The sequence below is a fragment of the Mytilus galloprovincialis genome, chromosome 14, assembly GCF_965363235.1.
Source record: "Mytilus galloprovincialis chromosome 14, xbMytGall1.hap1.1, whole genome shotgun sequence".
Lineage (NCBI taxonomy): Eukaryota > Metazoa > Mollusca > Bivalvia > Mytilida > Mytilidae > Mytilus > Mytilus galloprovincialis.
In genome coordinates, this window is record NC_134851.1 from 12,611,870 (window position 1) to 12,633,837 (window position 21,968).

Sequence of the window (21,968 nt, forward strand, 5' to 3'; positions counted from 1 at the left end):
GAATGAAGGAAGTATCTTTATTAATAGTTTAAATATATTTATATATGCTCTTAAAATGTAAATTTACCAAATGATATATTGTATTCAAAGAAGGCTGATCACTTTTTGTTTAGTTCTAAGAAAAACTAGGAGTAAGGGAATTCAGACAATTTCAAAATAGCCGGTGGCAGTGATATTGATGGAGTAAAGGAAAACAGTTCCGGAACGGAAACGATCACTGTCCGGAGTTTGGGCTCCCAACGGATAACAGTTTTGTCAACGTAAAACTTTTTCCATCCGTTAGGCGTCTGTTCGTGATATCCGGAAAAGCGACCACAGTTGAAGAAGTCGTAGAGCAAAAAAAAAAATCAAATCAAATTTGAGGGACTTTTATTTAAATGTCTTAAGTGCAGAAGAAATATAAACATAATCAACCTTGTATATATCTGTTTAACCTACAGCAAGTTTTCACTGTTACTCCTAAATGTTGGGCGCTGGGGAAACAAAATAGGTCTGAACTATTATTTTAAACGATCATCTTATATAAGAGATTTTTTTTTAAAAGTGAATCGGTTTAAATAAAAAAAATTCAATGATGCAAAACCTTAACACATTTCAGGATACTGTTATCTCATGTTAATGTTCAATTTGTTTTGAAAAGACATTTATTTTGGATATATTTTGTGCGTTTTATTCCTAATGAAGAATGATCATAATGAAAGCTGTGCTTCTTGTTTTCACACGAATTATCCGCTTTTAAGAAATATCTATTTTGTTATCAATTTTTTCACCGCTTACAGTTGCATTCCTTTTGACTTATTTCATTGATTAACTTTAAAGTAACCGTAGCTGTGCATTTTATTTTGTTTCGTTTCGTTCCGCTTTTATTTCATTTCGCAGTTTACAGATACCCCACTTTTCGCCCATTTTCTTACTAAGTATTTTGATATCTTCATCAAAACTTTAAAAAAACGAAATAATAAAAAAAACTGCACGTTAAGAGTACTTTTGATCAAATATCTATAATCAAATCTAAAAACGATATTTAGAATTTTAATTATTTGGTGAATTTTTTTTTTAAATTTTGAAATGATAATATTACATGGACCGTACTGTTACAATGTAAAAAGAAAATAGAATAATGTATTTTAAATTTGTTCTCTTTTTATATCATAAAATTACTACGCATATGCGGCACTATTTGCAAGATACCTCAGGTCCTACATCAGTGGTACTTTTTCCACCTTCGTGTCGTTTCATGTCAAAATAATGTTTGATAAGCATATCGTGACATAATAAGAATATAACATTGTGCATTCTATGGCATGGTATTGGTTGCAAAAATTCGATATTTCTCATTTAAATGCAATATTTTATATTTAATTGGTATATTTCTTCATTTAAATGCAATATTTTTTCATTTGAATGGTATATTTTTTCATTTAGATGCAATATTTTTTTATTTAGATGGTATAATTTTTCATTTAAATGGTATAATTTTTCATTTAAATGGTATATTTTTTCATTTAAATGCAATATTTTTTTCATTTAAATGCAATATTTTTATTCAAATGGTATAAATTTTCATTCAAATGGTATAATTTTTCATTCAAATGGTATAATTTTCATTTAAATAGTATAATTTTTCATTCAAATGGTATAATTTTCATTCTAATGGAATATTTTTCATTCAATTGGTATAAAAAAATCTTTTGCATGCAATATTTTTTATTCATTTGGTATAATAGTTTTATATTTATATGCAATAACTGCATCATGGGAAATTCTTTGACGCCTAAAGGTCAAACTTGCAACAACGTTTGTGATTGGTCGGTATTTATTTGGATTTTCTTCCCTTTCTTTCTAAACTTGAGTGACTAATACTTAAACAAAACGCTTCAGAATTCGCCGTTCTATATAAATCTGGCGTTCGTGCGAGTCCTGCACTGGCTGTTTTATCAAAATCTTGTGGTCCTGACTAGACTAAGTATTTCTATTGTAAAATTTCGATGGTCACAACGTTCGGGCCGCTTTTCAAAAACTTCCATTGCATATACACTGTAGATATATATATGCAAGTACAATGCATACCTTTTTTTTTTAAATAGGTTAGACTTTAAATGGTTTTACACTAGTCATTTTTTTTGGGCCCTTTATGGCTTTCTGTTCGGTTTGAGCCAATGCTCCGTGTTGAAGACCGTACTTTGACTTATAATGGTTTACATTTTGATAACTCAATCAGGAAGAACAAGATTTATTTCAGTTCTAGTTGTTACATGTATAAGCTTTGAGCAAATTTCCAGTAATTGCAAATACTCTTATGTCGGTGCTCTGTATTTATTGCCTTAAAATTATTTTTTTTGGGTGTGTCTCGTTCCGATCTTTTGAGTTAATCTAATTATACCCCCACTTTAAAAAAAAGGGGGGTATACTGTTTTACCTCTGTCTGTCCGTCCGTGCGTCAGTCCGTCAGTCCGTCCGTCCGTCAGTCAGTCCGTCCCATGAAACTTTCGTCACATTTTTCTCAGGAACTTCAGATTCATCACTCGACAACTTCCTGTTTACCGAACACTTGCATATTTTTACACTATTAATATTATCCACTTGCGGCGGGGGTATCATCAGTGAGCAGTAGCTTGCAGTTTCACTTGTTGCAACTGATTTTACAGGTTGTTAAATTCCCGTACTGTTATATTGTCAACGTATATTTGTTCCACCTAACAGAAGTTCCACTGGAAACTTTGTTAAAAACAATGTCATAATACCTATTCCCGTTGGAACAAATATTCTATACTATTTATTCCGTTTGGAACACATATTGTAATATTTATTCCGTTTGGAACACATATTGTAATATTTATTCCTGTGGAAATGATATTCCAGAATATTTTTTCCTTTTGGAACTTATATTCTGTGACAATATCACTGTCCAATATTTGGGATGAATTGAGTGCTCACAAACATGTTGTACTGTTACACCGCTGTCCCAGATTAGGGGGAGGATTTGGGATCCCGCTAACATGCATGTTTGACCCCGCCACATTCTGTATGTATGTGCTTGTCCCAAGTCAGGAGCCTGTAATTCAATGGTTGCCGTTTGTTGCTGTGTTATACATATTTGTGTGCGTTCATTTTTTTGTACATTAATTCGGTCGCTAGATTTCTCGATTGAATTGTTTTATATTTTTGATTTCGGTGCCTTTAATAGCTGACAATGCGATGTATGCTTAGCTTATTGTCAAAGGCCGTACAGTGACTTATAGCTGTTGATTTCTGTGTCATTTGGTCACTTGTGGAGAGTTGTCTCATTTGCAATCATACCACATCTTCGTTTCTATATCAACCCTGCCATATTCTTTATTTACCTGACCAAGGTCAGGAGCCTGTTGTTTAGTATTTGTCGTTGATTCATGTCTCGACTCTTATTTGATATTCTGTAAATTGTTTTGTTATGTATAATTAGGCTGTTAGTTTTTTCGTTTGAATTATTTACATTATCATGTCGGGCCTTTTGTAGACGACTTTACAGTATCATGGCAGGTTTTTGTCAATGTTGAAGGCCTTACGATTGTCTATAATTGCTTACATCCACTTCATATTTGAACTTCGGTGGATAGTTGCCTTATTTGCAATCACATTCCATCTCTTCGTTTTTATATTATATACCTAACTTCTAAACTCGTGTTTTCATGAACAAGCATGAAATATTTGTCACTGGGTGTTAAAATTAGCAACATACAATCAATCAATTTAAACTTGTGTTAAATAAGAGCCATTTTATATTTATTTATTTGTTCGGGTGGGGACAGAATGATTTCATATATGAATATAGTTGCCTAAAAGAGCTGAAAATATGCATGTTTAGAGACAATGAGTAATAATGCTCTCCCTTCCCTTCTCCATCTTTGATTTATGAATTATAACTGACCACCACAGAATAGTGCAATAGTGTTGACAGTAGTGTTAAACACTAATCAATCAAAAACCCTTCCCTAGAATATCAAATAATTGTCCCTTAACAGTTATTGTCAGTGTAGTTCTAATAGTTATCCAGCTTATCGTCCTACAGTAATACCATAAAAAATCAAAGAGCTGATAGCTCTGAAGTGGAAGAAGGTGAATAAAAGGTAACTTGAATTACCATAAAAGCAGCCCCACTTACCCAGGCTGCTTTGTTCCATTATCGTTAAAATGTATTTTTTTTCTTCAAACAAGAAAAGGTCATAAGTACATGAATTTCCCATCCGTACAATCATTTTCTATGTTCAGTTGACTATGAAAATTAGGTAAAATCTTTAATTTGGCAGTAATTAAGAAGATCATATCAAGAGGAACACATGTGTACTAAGTTTCAAGTTGATTGGATTTCAATTTCATCAAAAACTACCTCGACCATAAACTTTATAACCAGAAGCAGGACGGACGGACAGACTAGAAAACATATTGCCCATAAATGGAGCATAAAAATAGTAAGATTTGTTACATACCTGCCAACTTTTGAAAGTTCCCATATGGATTTTTACTGCACAACAATTTTAAAGGTTACAATTTTTAGCGACGTATTTTGCAAGATCTGGATTGTCTAGAAAAAGTGTCATATTTGTATGATGAACTTACATGCCTTTTCCTTAAGTCTGTTTGCATGATTCTAGTTATATATTAAATCGGTAGAAAAAATATACATGAAGCTAGCAGACCAGGGTTTATTTTCCAGATTAAGAATATTAGATGCTTGTTGAAATTTCCAATTTTGAATTATGCACAAAGATGGACCTTTAACAGGTTGAGAACAACACTCCAAATGAGGGTAACCTAACTGGAAGATCATCACAACCCACTGTAAAAAATGAACACAAAATAGAATTTTTCAATAAAATGCTGAAAATAGGCTTTAAAGTATTAAAATGCATTGCAAAAAACAAATATTTCATTAAATAAATTTAAGTAGAATATTCCTATGATATTCCTTTTCATATTGGATACAAATTTTATTGAGTCTACTGCAGACACTTTGTAGTCAAAGTGTTTCAACTGAGGTACTACACAGGCGTCAAAAGGCGTCATTATGGAGTAAAGGGGGTGGCGTCAAAAAGCGTCATTATTGAGGAAAGGGTTAAGTACTGAATGGTCAAAACATCATGTTTTTTTATCGACATAAATTTTGTCATAAATGTAACCAAATGATGTAGAAATTGTGTTTTTTCTTCAAATTTGCATCAAATTGTAATGTTTATAGTTCCATTATTGCCTCTCTATTTGAATAAAATAAAATAATAAGAAGAATCTGTTTCTTGTTTTGTTTTGTTTTGTTTTTGACAAATGATTGTTCACTGCTATCAAATGAATCATTATATTTATATATCTTATCTGTATATATTTTTGTTCATGTCTTCATCTCCTTATCATTTGTAAATGTATAGACAAATAAGAAAGAAATAAGCTCCACATGTATATTTGCAACATCGTAAATTAATTAAAAAGACATTCTATATATGTGGTGGTGTTTAACGACCTTGACTGGCCTTTCAGCCCTCGCACGGTCGGCTCGGTGCCCGAAGGCGTTTGGTGAGCTTTAAATATTCTGGAGCCATGGGTCTGGAACAAGTAGTGGAGGTCGCAATATGGAGGCCGCCATCTTGGTTTTGGTGAGTTGTTTTTGGTTTTTGACTATTTTGTTGTTTATTCTTCACTAACGGCTGCTTTCAGGGCCAGTTTGGTCAGCTTGGCAGCCCGCTAGCCTCGATGATGAAGTACTGGTAGATGATCTCGGACGTAGTTCGAAAGATGACAGGAAGCGTTATCAGGACCAAAGCCGTGAGGCAGTGAAATGAAGGTCGTATCACCCAACAGCCTAGGATACAGCCCTCGGACGTTAATCGGCATAACACTCCCCATGATACAATGGTTTTGGAGTGCATGTTAACGCGGGTACGCCAACCGCTACGTCTATCTGTACGGCATGGATTGGTTTCTGTTCTGTTGTAAACAAAATTATGATATAAACTTCAATTTAATCCTTGAAAGGAGGTCTAGATTGCTAAACTAATTTATAAATTTTAATTTTTTTATTTGTCCAAAATCATTTAAATTCATTTAATCAACATCCTTTTATGATTATTTGATTAAAATATTAATCATTTATAGTCTTTTTACAATTTACATTTTTAAAAGCAAAATAACTGAAAACAGGATAAAACAAAGGGAAGTAACAAAAAAGTATTTCAATATTCCTAATACACATCGTTTTGATAACACAACGGCAGTTAGCCGGAGGTAAACATCGTTGATTACAGTACTTGCAACCTTAGGCGTTACTATTTCAGCGATCAATCAGCGGTCATCTATCAGTCACCAATCAGTCAAGTTCGCGTCAAACTCACGTCAGCAATCCGTCAGACTGATAGTAAAAGTAATTGACTGATCGGACTGATCGGACGGATATAGTACCGATCGACCTTGATCTGTCAAGACGGATTGAACTTTAATAAGTCACATGATAAACTAATACAAATTACGGAATCTTAGTTTCGTTTAATTTAATTAAAATGGCGACTCGTGAAAATAGAACGTTCAATGATACATTTTGTTTATTAATTTTTTAGCAAAGTTTTATGAATTGAAATGAAAAGAAATGTACAGATACAATCTAAATTGAAATATCATCATTAAAGAATGGTCTTTTTCGTTTTATTTAGGTTATATATTTTCAAACCCGGCGAGTGTCTACATCGCGAAATTGATTGTATTATTTTCCAGACATATCGGGAAAAACAAAATGAAAGGATCAGTTATTGAAAAATAGACTTCTAATTGTAATTGAAGGTGGTGGATGTGTTTTTGTCTCGTGAGAGAAATATTCTGTTTATAGTCATATTTCAGAGCTTCAAAGAACTTTATGTGTTATTATCTGGTGACATTTACACGCATTTATCATTGGCGCAGATTTAAATTTGTCATTTAAAAAATATTAGACGAGTTTATACCTTTTCAAATTTACCTCGTGTAATTTACCCCCCGCGAAGGCAATCCTTCTTGTTCTTTAAAAAGTAGTTAAAGCCCCACCTGTTATAATCCAAACCTTTAATTATTCAATATAATATAATTCTTAGTGATTAATCATCATTTCTTTTTAGATTTTATCAATAAAATTATAGAATTTGACTGTTGAAGTCGGGACTATTTTTTGTGGTGACCGCCATTTGCAAATGGCGCACTTTTTAAATTTTTGAATAAATGTCCATGTGTACCCCTTATATTGTATAACTTCTGTTTTCACTGATAGTATATACTCATGACAGAACATAAACTAGAAAAATATTTGAAAAAGGAATTTATTCCCCCAACAAGTCCAGCATCATTGACTCCTGTGATTATTTCAGATAGCAAGGGAAGATATCTTGAAAATCAATGCACTACAGCTTTTGAAAAAAACATTAAGTGGTGGTATAAATCAGGCCAAACTTCATCACAGGGTCTTGCCTGGCTAAAAAACAACTTAGCATCTAAAATTGGACACTTGGATAACATTTCTCTTTATGTTTGGTTGGGAACGTGTGACCTTACCTCTTATGATCGCAGCTCAAAACTTGTCTCTCTAAGACCAAACCCTGAAGAAGAGGTACAAACTGTCATAAATAATTTCAGAGACATAAAAGAATTATTATCAGCTTATCCTATATGTAAATTAACATTTTTGGAAATTCCTATATTTTCAATTTTCGAGTGGAACAAATCTCACGATCACCCAAGTCCAAACCAATTTAAAAATCAGGACGACTCATTAATTGTCAACATAATTGAAATTAATCAGCAAATTCGACAGCTTAACAACTTAGTTCATGTAGGATCACCAGCTTTCTCCCTTGACATATATCATTCTGTAGCCTGTAAATCAAAAAACAGTCGCAAACGACCAAGAGATTTATACAACTTTAATTTATATATTGATGGTATTCATCCGAAAATCAACCTTTCAAAAGTCTGGCTGCGAAAAATTTCAAACAGGATTAGAACTGATTGCTGGCAATAGGTAGTGTAATATAATTCAGTATTCATATTTATTCTACAATATAAATCTATTATTATTTACTGAATCTATACTTATAGGCGATGGTGGGTCCTACCACAACGTCCTATTTGTATTGATTTATTATAAATTGTTTGACAATTAGAAGTCTTATTTCTAATATCAGACTCTGTATGGACGTAACTTAGCATCTGTTGAATTTGATATATAAATATATATACGTGGAACAGCTCATTATTCTACATAAAGTTGCTTGATTCTTTATTAAATTAAACAATATTATCAAATCATGGATTTGTGTATAACAGTTCCGCAACATCACAATGATGACCAAAACAACTCGTCAAAAAATTCTGATGCTACTGCATACAACCAAAGCTATGTCTTGAATTTAAAGAAATCTCTAAAGAAGAAACTTGATTGCACAAATAGAAATGAAATCACGTACAACTTTACAAAAGGAGGTATAACTATACAGCTTGACCCCATTTCATTCGAACTATTTATACATGCCTGTGATCAGTATTACAAAAACCCAGTTACTAAATTGGATAGTTTCAATAAAACAACAATGAAAGACAGAATTGGTAACGAAACTCAACACATATTTCGTGTGTTTGATAGTCCATCGTTAGGATATACCATTAATGCATATTTAACCAAATGTAGCCTACTTATCAATGGTGGCAATACCAAAATGCTATTAGAAAGAGATTTACAACAGTTACAACATATTATGGATAATACAAAAATTAATAACTCCTGTATTGACATTCATATATTAAATAAAAAACTTGCTCATACACTCAAACAAGCTCTACAAACTTGGCCAGTACCAAATCATGTGACTAATGATAGAGAAACTCCAAGCAATTTGAGTACCACTGTAGGTACAGAAGAGAAATGCTATGTATGTAAGCGCAACTGCAAAACAAGAGCAGTTCAATGTATTAATGGGCACTGGGTTCATTACAGATGTGAAAGACTATCAGAGGAGGATATCTCAAAACTGGAAAAGGGGGATTATCCATATTCCTGCCGTTCATGTAACAAGGAAAATGAGGTACACACTTTAGAATGCAATGCATCACCCCAAACAGTCCAAAAACTTGATATCCAAAATACAGATCTAAGTACCATATCTAAACAGCTACATATAAGGAATAATGTTCTTGCCATAGAACAACATGTTCTTGAAGACAATGTGATCTCTAATGACCATATCTCTATTGCTGAATCTCTCCTCCGTGAAGAAACAGGCAAAAATTGCCCTTCTTGTAACTTCATTCTCGATGATGAGTGTACATGTATGGTATGTAATGATGCTTTCCATAGTAAATGTATTGACAAAAACACAGAAACCTGTTATGGATGTATAGGTGCCAATCATCAACTTTCATTAAATATCTTGAAAGAAAAACCTGAAAAGAGCCATGACAATACCACAGAGACCCTCACTAATGTAGATGACAAAAGTAAAGAACATCTCTATAACAACCCTACCAATCTTAAATCCTCTATATCCTCATCAAAAGCAAATAAGAACAACCAAACAGCTAATGAACCTGACAGCAACAAACAGGAGACTGTCATTCCCAAAGAGATAAGACAGATAGAACAAAAACTAAAGAAAAAGGAAGAGCAATTGAAAATAAAAGAGGCAATTTTAAATGAAAATGCAACAGAAAAGACCACTCTTCTAGATAGAATACTAAAGGCTGAAAGTAAGAATATTGAATTGGAACATACAATTAGAACATTAAATCAAGCTATTGATAGTAAAATTAAGATGAAAGAGGAAAACAGCAGTGATGACATTGTGGTAGGAATAAGAGACAGGGTCACAAAATATGTTTTGACAAAAGTGGATCAAGAACTGTCGCAACTTCTGGGCATGGACAAAAATAAGAAGCTTACCTCTTCAGCAGCTGATTATAATCCATTGGGTAACGGACCAAATATACAACAATCATATGGCAATCACCATTTATCTCACGATCGTTCCTCAGGTGATAACAGTTATAATTCCCAGAATCACAGGCCTTATATGAATCAAACATATCACCATATTGATGACTCAACACAAGATACTCATGGTCGTCAGGGGAGCGATGGTGGGCTTTACCACAACGTCTCTTCTGTTCGTCCTACGAGTAATTTTTCTTATAATTCTCATTATCAGGATTTAGGAACACAATTACACCAACCATACTATCAAAATGACTATTATAATCAATATATGTATAGACATCAGGGAAGCGATGGTGGGCCTTACCACAACGTCTCTCCTGATCATCCCACAAGGAATTATAATTATAGTTCTCATTATCAAGACTTTGGAACAAACCAACCATACCACCGTAATGACTATATTAATCAAAGTGTATATAGACATCAGGGAAGCGATGGTGGGCCTTACCACAACGTCTTTCCTGATTGTCCTACAAGTGACAAATGTCATAGCTCCCAAGATGAACAAATTTATACATATCAACCACATACTTATGATCAGTATTCAACTCCACAGGAACCAAGAAACTGTGCAGGTCCATCGAATCAAAATGCTTATAGACATCAGGGGAGCGATGGTGGGTCCAACCACAACGTCTCTCCTGATTGTTCTATGAGTAACAGTCATAATAGACAGAATGATGTACAACATGGTTACCATCAGACCAACTATTCAATGTATGCATCAAGAAAATGCGCAGTTCTCTCAAATCTTATTGAGATTATTCCAGCACAAGATCCAAATAATCACCTTTGCTACCCCTCTTCCAATCAAAGTGCTGATATAAGAAACAAATGTGTCTCTGAGAAAAGAATCAAACCTGTGTATAATGATGACGTATATCAATACCTAGAACAGTATCATGACGATCGGCAAGGACAACCCTTATTTTATACACAAAAAGAGCAGCAGCAACATTTTTTAGTACAGAAAAGCCTCATTCCAGAGAGGCACAAAATTGTATAACTGTCTGCTTAAAAGAAAAGCAAGTTAATGCTTCATCTGATGAATGTTCAACTGTAAATAAACACAGCAATGTAAATAATATGTACCATGTTTTAGATTTTAATACAAAATCTGCAATTGATAACAGTAATAATTGTGAGTCTACAAAAGAGAAGGATATATTGAGTGTTTTAGATTTTAACTGTAAAAATATATTAACTACTGTGCCTCTTATACATGAGATTGAGAATAAGATTGATATAATGCTTATACAGGAACATTGGCTTTTTGATTGTCAAATACATCTTTTACAAGAACTGCATAAAAGCTTCAATGGAACTGGTAAAGCGGTCGATATGAATGATCCCATTCCACCAAGTCATATGCCTCGAGGTTACGGAGGAGTGGCTATCCTTTGGAAACGTGAATTAGACGATATAATTACTCCAATGCAGCTAGGGAATGAAAGAATACAATGTGTGGAAATTAGAGGTAATCCCAATACTATATTAATATCTGTCTACCTGCCATGTAGGGGCTCTAATAACCATTTTACTGAACTCAATGAATGTCTGGACCACCTTCATGAAATTTTCGAAACCTTTAAAAACTCTCATCAAATGATAATAGGTGGAGACCTCAATGAAAACATATACAGTTCAACAAATTCTCAACGAAAAACAGCCATATCCAATTTTATGTCAGAACATAAACTTTCAACAGTTGAATGTGGAATTACTTTCATACACCCAAGTGGTCAAGCCATGTCCGCAATAGACTACATTCTATTTCAAGATCACTATAAGGAAAATGTTATCAAGATTGAAAAACAAGAAATAAATAGCAACGTCTCTGACCATACTCCACTGATGTTGTCATTGAAATGTGACATATCCTTTAAGAAGATGAAAGAACTCACTAATACAAAAAACCTCAAAGTTAATTGGAATAAGGTGGACAAGAATGAATATAAAACCTTGATTGATGATAAATTAGAGAAAATCAAACCTATCTCAGAAAAATTAAATTTAGATCAAGCATTTGATGAACTAAACAAAATTCTATCAGATACAACTTCAAAAATTGCTCCAAGAAAACAAAAGGGTAAGAAAAAGAAGAAACTTCCAGTGATGAATGACGAAATCTTACACGCTGTGAAAAGAAAGAAAACTGCCTTCTATATTTGGAAACAACAAGGTCGACCAAAAGAACCTGGTAACTTCTATCTTAAGGAAAAAACAATCACCACATATGATCTCAGGACACTATGTAGAAAAGAGCAAGCACTAGAAAGGATTAATACTAGACAACAAATCTTGGATGCTAAATCCAGTGATACAACATTATTTTATAAGCTAATTAGAAAACAGAGGGGGAAAATGGGTAGATTTATTGAAGAACTTATAGTTGAAAATGAAACATATCAAACATCTGACAGTGTATTGGAAGGATGGACAAAACATTTCGGAGATCTTGCCAAAAAATCTAATTATCAAAACTTTGATCAGAATCATTTAGAAGCAGTTGAGGTTGAAACAGAAATAATATTAAAAATATGTAAGGAAAATTATTTACATGAAAAAGTCTCAATCCAAGAACTGAAAAATGCTGTAAAAAAATTAAATACAAATAAAGCTATGGACTTTTATGGAATCACTGCTGAAAATTTCATTTATGCCAGCGAAACACTTTTAGAGTATCTTCAACTTTTAATTAACACAAGTTTTGAACACTGCTACATACCAAATTTACTAAAAATTGGAACCCTTTTTCCTGTTTTCAAAAACAAAGGTGACATTAAGAATGCTAAAAATTACCGTGGGATCACTATAACGCCAACTTACTCAAAGATAATAGAGATTATAATTAAAGGAAGGGAAAATAATAAGATTTTGGAACATCAAAACCCTTTACAAAAAGGTTTTACGGCAAAATCCACTCCATTGCTTTGTGAATTGTTCATTGAGGAATTTGAAAGAGAAAATAAAGATCTCAAGTTACCAACCTATGTTGCATTACTGGATGGAAAATCTGCTTTTGATGTTGTAGTTCATAAAAACCTGATACGACGTCTTTTCCAAATTGGATTCTCACAGCAATCTATTTTACTGATCAGCAATTTATATGAAAATGCAACATCCTGTGTAAAATGGGGTAATACAATGTCAAATCGATTGTTTAATATTGAACAAGGTGTAAGACAGGGTGGAGCCATTAGCGCTGACCTCTACAAAGTTTATATCAACCCCCTACTACAAATTCTCAGAAACTCTGGACTGGGAGCCAAAATAGGAAATATAAACTGTTGTGCGCCAACTTGTGCTGACGATATTGCCTTGATATCTAACAATCCGTTTGAACTCCAAAACATGATAAATTTAGCAGTTGATTTCAGCCAAAGAGAGGGATATCTACTACAGCCTCAAAAAAGCGTAGTCTTGCCAATCAAAACGTGTAATAAAATGCTAGATGTTGAACAAGGTTTTTGGAAACTTAAAAATATAGATATGCCCATTGTCCAAGACTCCTCTCATATTGGAATAAAAAAATCTCAAAAAGATTCTACTAATGTAACCATCACTGAAAATATAAAAAAGGCCAGAAGATCTATGTACAGTCTTATGGGTGCTGGATTACATGGGGAAAATGGATTAGACCCGGAAACAATAGTCTCCTTATTTAGAACATATATCTTGCCAGTTTTGACCTACGGCCTAGAAGTCTTGATACCAACAGGCAAAAATTTAGATTTTATACAACAGCAACATAAAAGGTGGATTAAACAGATTTTATCTCTCAAACTAAATGTGGCTGACCCGGCTGTCTATATGTTATCAGGTTTGCTCCCACTTGAAGCAGAGATCCATATTAAAATTATTACACTATTTGGGAATATAACCAGATCTGAAAGATCGTCCTTAGAATGGAGAATAGCTGAACGACAACTTCAAATTAAAACCTACTCGAGCAATAGCTGGTTTATTGATCTAAAAAAGATATGTGGCAAATATGACATCATAGAGATAGAACAGTATCTTGATAAGCCATTAACAAAAATTGAATGGAAGAGATTTATAACCAAAAAGATTCACAAGTACTGGGAGGATGACATAAAGACCAAAATGAAGGGGTACTCAACTCTAAAATATCTTAATTGTGAATATGACATTGGCAGAATTCATCCTTTACTTAAAACAACAAGTGCAAATATAACGGAGATCAAGAAACTGTCAATCTGCACTAAATTTGTTACGGGTACCTACATACTACAATCTAATAAAGCGGAGTATTCAAACTATGCAACAAATCCGATGTGTAGACTCTGTAATAAAGCTGACGAAACCATTGAACATTTTATCTTATTGTGTGAAACAACTTCACAAATAAGGTCATCCCTTATCGTCAAAATTCTACACGAAGGTAGTCTGGTCTTAGCAAGAGAGAGCCTGCAAACTCCTATTGATTTAATAACATTAATCATTAATCCTTATCATTACCTACCAAAGAAGATGTGCAAGGATGTTGAAGATAGAGTCGGTAACCACTTGGTACCGCTATGTCGCCAACTGTTATATACACTTCATTCCAAGCGATATGATGTGTTGACAAAAGCTGATACAAAAGCAAACAGAAAATGAAGAACTGTGAATTCATTTTAGCTGTAATATATACATGTTGGGGTACACATGGATCTCCCTCTTTTAGAAGTTTTAAAGTCTATTAAATTTTTTACGGATTGCACTTATAAACTTTCCTATTTTTTTTTTCCTTTTAACAGTGTTAAAAAAACAACTTTTTTTTAATATATAATTGTACTTATTATCTCTATTGTAACTTATTTTTAACTTATTTTAAAATTAGTTTTTACCATTTTAATTGCATTTGAAATATTTTTAACACTGTCGTGGCGTAAACATGTATGTTAAATAAGATAACCTTGTGTATGACTATTGTGAACTGTGAATTTACCTGTGTACATATATTGGTGGAGGAATTTCATTGACGGAACTATTTTCCTCTTTACGGAGGTGTGCCTTGATTGGCAGAAATTCGTATACAGATACAGATACAGATACAGTCTATTTATTTTCAATATTTTAAATTTTTGTATCCTTATCATCATAAAATTCTTTAAAAAAAACTTATCATAATCATGGACTTTCTATATTCTCGTCACAATCGAAGCCTTTAAAATAACAAATTACAAAAATAAATCCTGTTTTTTTAACAAGAAATATGAATAATTTTAAACGGTAAACGGACAGAAAGTCACAGGACAAAAAGTCACAGGACATAAAGTCACAAATTTGGTAGGACAAAAAGTCACAGGACAAAAAGTCACAAATTATTTGTTGACAATTGTTTGAATATATAAGAGAAATATCTTGAAATATTTACTTTTTAACACATAAATGCATATTAAAGTTTCGGAAATGTGTCATTATACTTGAAAAATCAAGATTTATTTAATTTTAATCATGCAAAAGATGTATTTCTTGGCACCATGAAGCCAATTAAGGGCAAAGCCATTTTGACATTTTGTTTTTTTTAACAATTATTTGATCATCTTTGATATTTTTTGGATAAATTTTGTTAACAAAGTTGGTTTATTTACAATAGTTCAAGAAAAATACAAAAATATTTTTCTAGCAATAAGCAGTTTTTATTAAAAGAAAATAATCAGAAAAAATGAACTGTGACTTTTTGTCCTGCGACTTTTTGTCCGTGACTTTTTGTCTGTGACTTTTTGTCCTGTGACTTTCTGTCCTACATTCTTTTAAACAATGCAACAAAACATTACATTATATTTTTCTGATAGTCTTTTTTTACCTTAATAAAAAAAATAACCACTCCTAAACAATAAAAAGTACAAAAATCACCAATGGTGGTAAACATAAATATATTAAAAAGAAAGAAATAATTTTAAGCAGATTTATTCTTGAATAATTCACATTTTCTACAAAAAACATATGAAAATCATTTACAACAACTGATTGCAATTGAAATTACAATATTTTCCAATATGAGAAGAAATATTTGCATTTTTGGCAACAGGTACAAAAAAATAATATCTTTTTCCTTAAAGTAAACATAATTTATGAAGAACAACCAATCCAAATGAACAAAAAGTAATGAAATCTTATGGCGGTTAATAATTTATATCATAATAAAGCAATAATAAAATAAAAGTTTAAGTATTTTAAGTCTCATTATATCTAAAGTCTAATTAGAAGACTTGTCTCAAGATGGTAAAATAACTGATTTCAAAAAAAATAGTATCATTTTTAATAAAAAGAAGAATAATTTTGGTTATTTTAAACAATGCGAATAAAATTTTAGTATGATTTCTCTGACATTCTTTTAATTTTATGAAAAAAACTATTCTAAACTATAAAAAGTACAAAAATTTAATGGCGGTCAATAATTTTCAGTAAAATGAAGAAATATTTGCATTTTAGCAACGCGTACAAAAAAATAATATCTTTTTCCTTAAAGTAAACATAACTTATGAAGAACAACCAATCCTGATGAACAAAAAGTAATGAAATCATATGGCGGTTAATAATTTATATCATAATAAATCAATAACTGCATTCTTATTCCACAAAAATAAAAGTTTAAGTATTTTAAGTCTCATTGTATCTTAATTTTAATTAGAAGACTTGTCTCAAGATGGTAAAAATAACTGATTTCAAATAAAATAGTATCATTTTTGATAAAAAGAAGAATAATTTTGGTTATGTTAAACAATGCGAATAAAATTTCAGTATGATTTTTCTGATATCCTTTTAATTTTATGAAAAAAACTATTCTAAACTATAAAAGTACAAAAATTTAATGGCGGTCAATAATTATCAGTAAAATGAAGAAATATTTGCATTTTAAGCAACGCGTACAAAAATTTAGTATCTTTTTCCTTAAAGTAAGTATATTTTATGAAGAACAGCCAATCTTGATGTACAAAAAGTACTGAAATCATATGACGATTAATAATTTGTATCAAAATAAATCAATAACTGATTTCTTATTCCACAAAAATAAAAGTTTAAGTATTTTAATTCTCATTATATCTTAATTTTAATTAGAAGACTTGTCTTAAGATGGTCAAAATAACTGATTTCAAATAAAATAGTATCATTTTTGATAAAAAGAAGAATAATTTTGGTTATTTTAAACAATGCGAATAAAATTTCAGTATGATTTTTCTGATATCCTTTTAATTTTATGAAAAAAACTATTCTAAACTATAAAAAGTACAAAAATTTAATGGCGGTCAATAATTTTCAGTAAAATGAAGAAATATTTGCATTTTAAGCAACGCGTACAAAAATTTAGTATCTTTTTCCTTAAAGTAAGCATATTTTATGAAGAACAGCCTATCTTGATGTACAAAAAGTACTGAAATCATATGAGAATTAATAATTTGTATCAAAATAAATCAATAACTGCATTCTTATTCCACAAAAATAAAAGTTTAAGTATTTTAATTCTCATTATATCTCAATTCTGATTAGAATACTTTTCTCAAGATGGTAAAATAACTGATTTGAAATATAATAGTATAATTTTTGATAAAAAGAAGAATAATTTTGGTTATTTTAAACAATGCGAACAAAATTTTAGTATGATTTTTCTGATATTCTTTTAATTTTATAAAAAAAAACTATTCTAAACTAAAAAAAGTACAAAAATTTCATGGCGGTCAATAATTTTCAGTAAAATGAAGAAATATTTGCATTTTAAGCAACGTGTACAAAAATTTAGTATCTTTTTCCTTAAAATAAGAATATTTTATGAAGAACAGCCAATCTTGATGTACAAAAAGTACTGAAATCATATGACGATTAATAATTTGTATCCTAATAAAGCAATAACTGCATTCTTATTCCACAAAAATAAAAGTTTAAGTATTTTAAGTCTCATTATATCTCAAGTCTAATTAAAAGACTTGTCTCAAGATGGTCAAAATAACTGATTTCAAATAGAATAGTATCATTTTTGATAAAAAGAAGAATAATTTTGGTTATTTTAAACAATGCGAATAAAATTTCAGTATGCTTTTTCTGATATCCTTTTAATTTTATGAAAAAAACTATTCTAAACTATAAAAAGTACAAAAATTTTTTGGCGGTCAATAATTTTCAGTAAAATGAAGAAATATTTGCATTTTAAGCAACGTGTACAAAAATTTAGTATCTTTTTCCTTAAAGTAAGCATATTTTATGAAGAACAGCCTATCTTGATGTACAAAAAGTACTGAAATCATATGAGGATTAATAATTTGTATCAAAATAAATCAATAACTGCATTCTTATTCCACAAAAATAAAAGTTTAAGTATTTTAATTCTCATTATATCTCAATTCTGATTAGAATACTTTTCTCAAGATGGTAAAAATAACTGATTTGAAATAAAATAGTATAATTTTTGATAAAAAGAAGAATAATTTTGGTTATTTTAAACAATGCGAACAAAATTTTAGTATGATTTTTCTGATATTCTTTTAATTTTATAAAAAAAAACTATTCTAAACTATAAAAAGTACAAAAATTTAATGGCGGTCAATAATTTTCAGTAAAATGAAGAAATATTTGCATTTTAGAAACGCGTACAAAAATTTAGTATCTTTTTCCTTAAAGTAAGCATATTTTATGAAGAACAGCCAATCTTGATGTACAAAAAGAACTCAAATCATATGACGGTTAATAATTTTTATCAAAATAAATCAATAACTGCATTCTTATTCCACAAAAATAAAAGTTTAAGTATTTTAAGTCTCATTATATCTCAAGTCTAATTAAAAGACTTGTCTCAAGATGGTCAAAATAACTGATTTCAAATAGAATAGTATCATTTTTGATAAAAAGAAGAAGAATTTTGGTTATTTTAAACAATGCGAATAAAATTTCAGTATGCTTTTTCTGATATCCTTTTAATTTTATGAAAAAAACTATTCTAAACTATAAAAAGTACAAAAATTTTTTGGCGGTCAATAATTTTCAGTAAAATGAAGAAATATTTGCATTTTAAGCAACGTGTACAAAAATTTAGTATCTTTTTCCTTAAAGTAAGAATATTTTATGAAGAACAGCTAATCTTGATGTACAAAAAGTACTGAAATCATATGACAATTAATAATTTGTATCAAAATAAATCAATAACTGCATTCTTATTCCACAAAAATAAAAGTTTAAGTATTTTAATTCTCATTATATCTTAATTTTAATTAGAAGACTTGTCTCAAGATGGTAAAAATAACTGATTTGAAATAAAATAGTATCATTTTTGATAAAAAGAAGAATAATTTTGGTTATTTTAAACAATGCGAATAAAATTTCAGTATGCTTTTTCTGATATCCTTTTAATTTTATGAAAAAAACTATTCTAAACTATAAAAAGTACAAAAATTTTTTGGGGGTCAATAATTTTCAGTAAAATGAAGAAATATTTGCATTTTAAGCAACGTGTACAAAAATTTAGTATCTTTTTCCTTAAAGTAAGCATATTTTATGAAGAACAGCCTATATTGATGTACAAAAAGTACTGAAATCATATGAGGATTAATAATTTGTATCAAAATAAATCAATAACTGCATTCTTATTCCACAAAAATAAAAGTTTAAGTATTTTAATTCTCATTATATCTCAATTCTGATTAGAATACTTTTCTCAAGATGGTAAAAATAACTGATTTGAAATAAAATAGTATAATTTTTGATAAAAAGAAGAATAATTTTGGTTATTTTAAACAATGCGAACCAAATTTTAGTATGATTTTTCTCATATTCTTTTAATTTTATAAAAAAAAACTATTCTAAACTATAAAAAGTACAAAAATTTAATGGCGGTCAATAATTTTCAGTAAAATGAAGAAATATTTGCATTTTAGAAACGCGTACAAAAATTTAGTATCTTTTTCCTTAAAGTAAGCATATTTTATGAAGAACAGCCAATCTTGATGTACAAAAAGAACTCAAATCATATGACGGTTAATAATTTTTATCAAAATAAATCAATAACTGCATTCTTATTCCACAAAAATAAAAGTTTAAGTATTTTAAGTCTCATTATATCTCAAGTCTAATTAAAAGACTTGTCTCAAGATGGTCAAAATAACTGATTTCAAATAGAATAGTATCATTTTTGATAAAAAGAAGAAGAATTTTGGTTATTTTAAACAATGCGAATAAAATTTCAGTATGCTTTTTCTGATATCCTTTTAATTTTATGGAAAAAACTATTCTAAACTATAAAAAGTACAAAAATTTTTTGGCGGTCAATAATTTTCAGTAAAATGAAGAAATATTTGCATTTTAAGCAACGTGTACAAAAATTTAGTATCTTTTTCCTTAAAGTAAGTATATTTTATGAAGAACAGCTAGTCTTGATGTACAAAAAGTACTGAAATCATATGACAATTAATAATTTGTATCAAAATAAATCAATAACTGCATTCTTATTCCACAAAAATAAAAGTTTAAGTATTTTAAGTCTCATTATATCTCAAGTCTAATTAAAAGACTTGTCTCAAGATAGTCAAAATAACTGATTTCAAATAGAATAGTATCATTTTTGATAAAAAGAAGAAGAATTTTGGTTATTTTAAACAATGAGAATAAAATTTCAGTATGCTTTTTCTGATATCCTTTTAATTTTATGAAAAAAACTATTCTAAACTATAAAAAGTACAAAAATTTTTTGGCGGTCAATAATTTTCAGTAAAATGAAGAAATATTTGCATTTTAAGCAACGTGTACAAAAATTTAGTATCTTTTTCCTTAAAGTAAGAATATTTTATGAAGAACAGCTAATCTTGATGTACAAAAAGTACTGAAATCATATGACAATTAATAATTTGTATCAAAATAAATCAATAACTGCATTCTTATTCCACAAAAATAAAAGTTTAAGTATTTTAATTCTCATTATATCTTAATTTTAATTAGAAGACTTGTCTCAAGATGGTAAAAATAACTGATTTGAAATAAAATAGTATCATTTTTGATAAAAAGAAGAATAATTTTGGTTATTTTAAACAATGCGAATAAAATTTCAGTATGCTTTTTCTGATATCCTTTTAATTTTATGAAAAAAACTATTCTAAACTATAAAAAGTACAAAAATTTTTTGGGGGTCAATAATTTTCAGTAAAATGAAGAAATATTTGCATTTTAAGCAACGTGTACAAAAATTTAGTATCTTTTTCCTTAAAGTAAGCATATTTTATGAAGAACAGCCTATATTGATGTACAAAAAGTACTGAAATCATATGAGGATTAATAATTTGTATCAAAATAAATCAATAACTGCATTCTTATTCCACAAAAATAAAAGTTTAAGTATTTTAATTCTCATTATATCTCAATTCTGATTAGAATACTTTTCTCAAGATGGTAAAAATAACTGATTTGAAATAAAATAGTATAATTTTTGATAAAAAGAAGAATAATTTTGGTTATTTTAAACAATGCGAACAAAATTTTAGTATGATTTTTCTCATATTCTTTTAATTTTATAAAAAAAAACTATTCTAAACTATAAAAGTACAAAAATTTAATGGCGGTCAATAATTTTCAGTAAAATGAAGAAATATTTGCATTTTAGAAACGCGTACAAAAATTTAGTATCTTTTTCCTTAAAGTAAGCATATTTTATGAAGAACAGCCAATCTTGATGTACAAAAAGAACTCAAATCATATGACGGTTAATAATTTTTATCAAAATAAATCAATAACTGCATTCTTATTCCACAAAAATAAAAGTTTAAGTATTTTAAGTCTCATTATATCTCAAGTCTAATTAAAAGACTTGTCTCAAGATGGTCAAAATAACTGATTTCAAATAGAATAGTATCATTTTTGATAAAAAGAAGAAGAATTTTGGTTATTTTAAACAATGCGAATAAAATTTCAGTATGCTTTTTCTGATATCCTTTTAATTTTATGGAAAAAACTATTCTAAACTATAAAAAGTACAAAAATTTTTTGGCGGTCAATAATTTTCAGT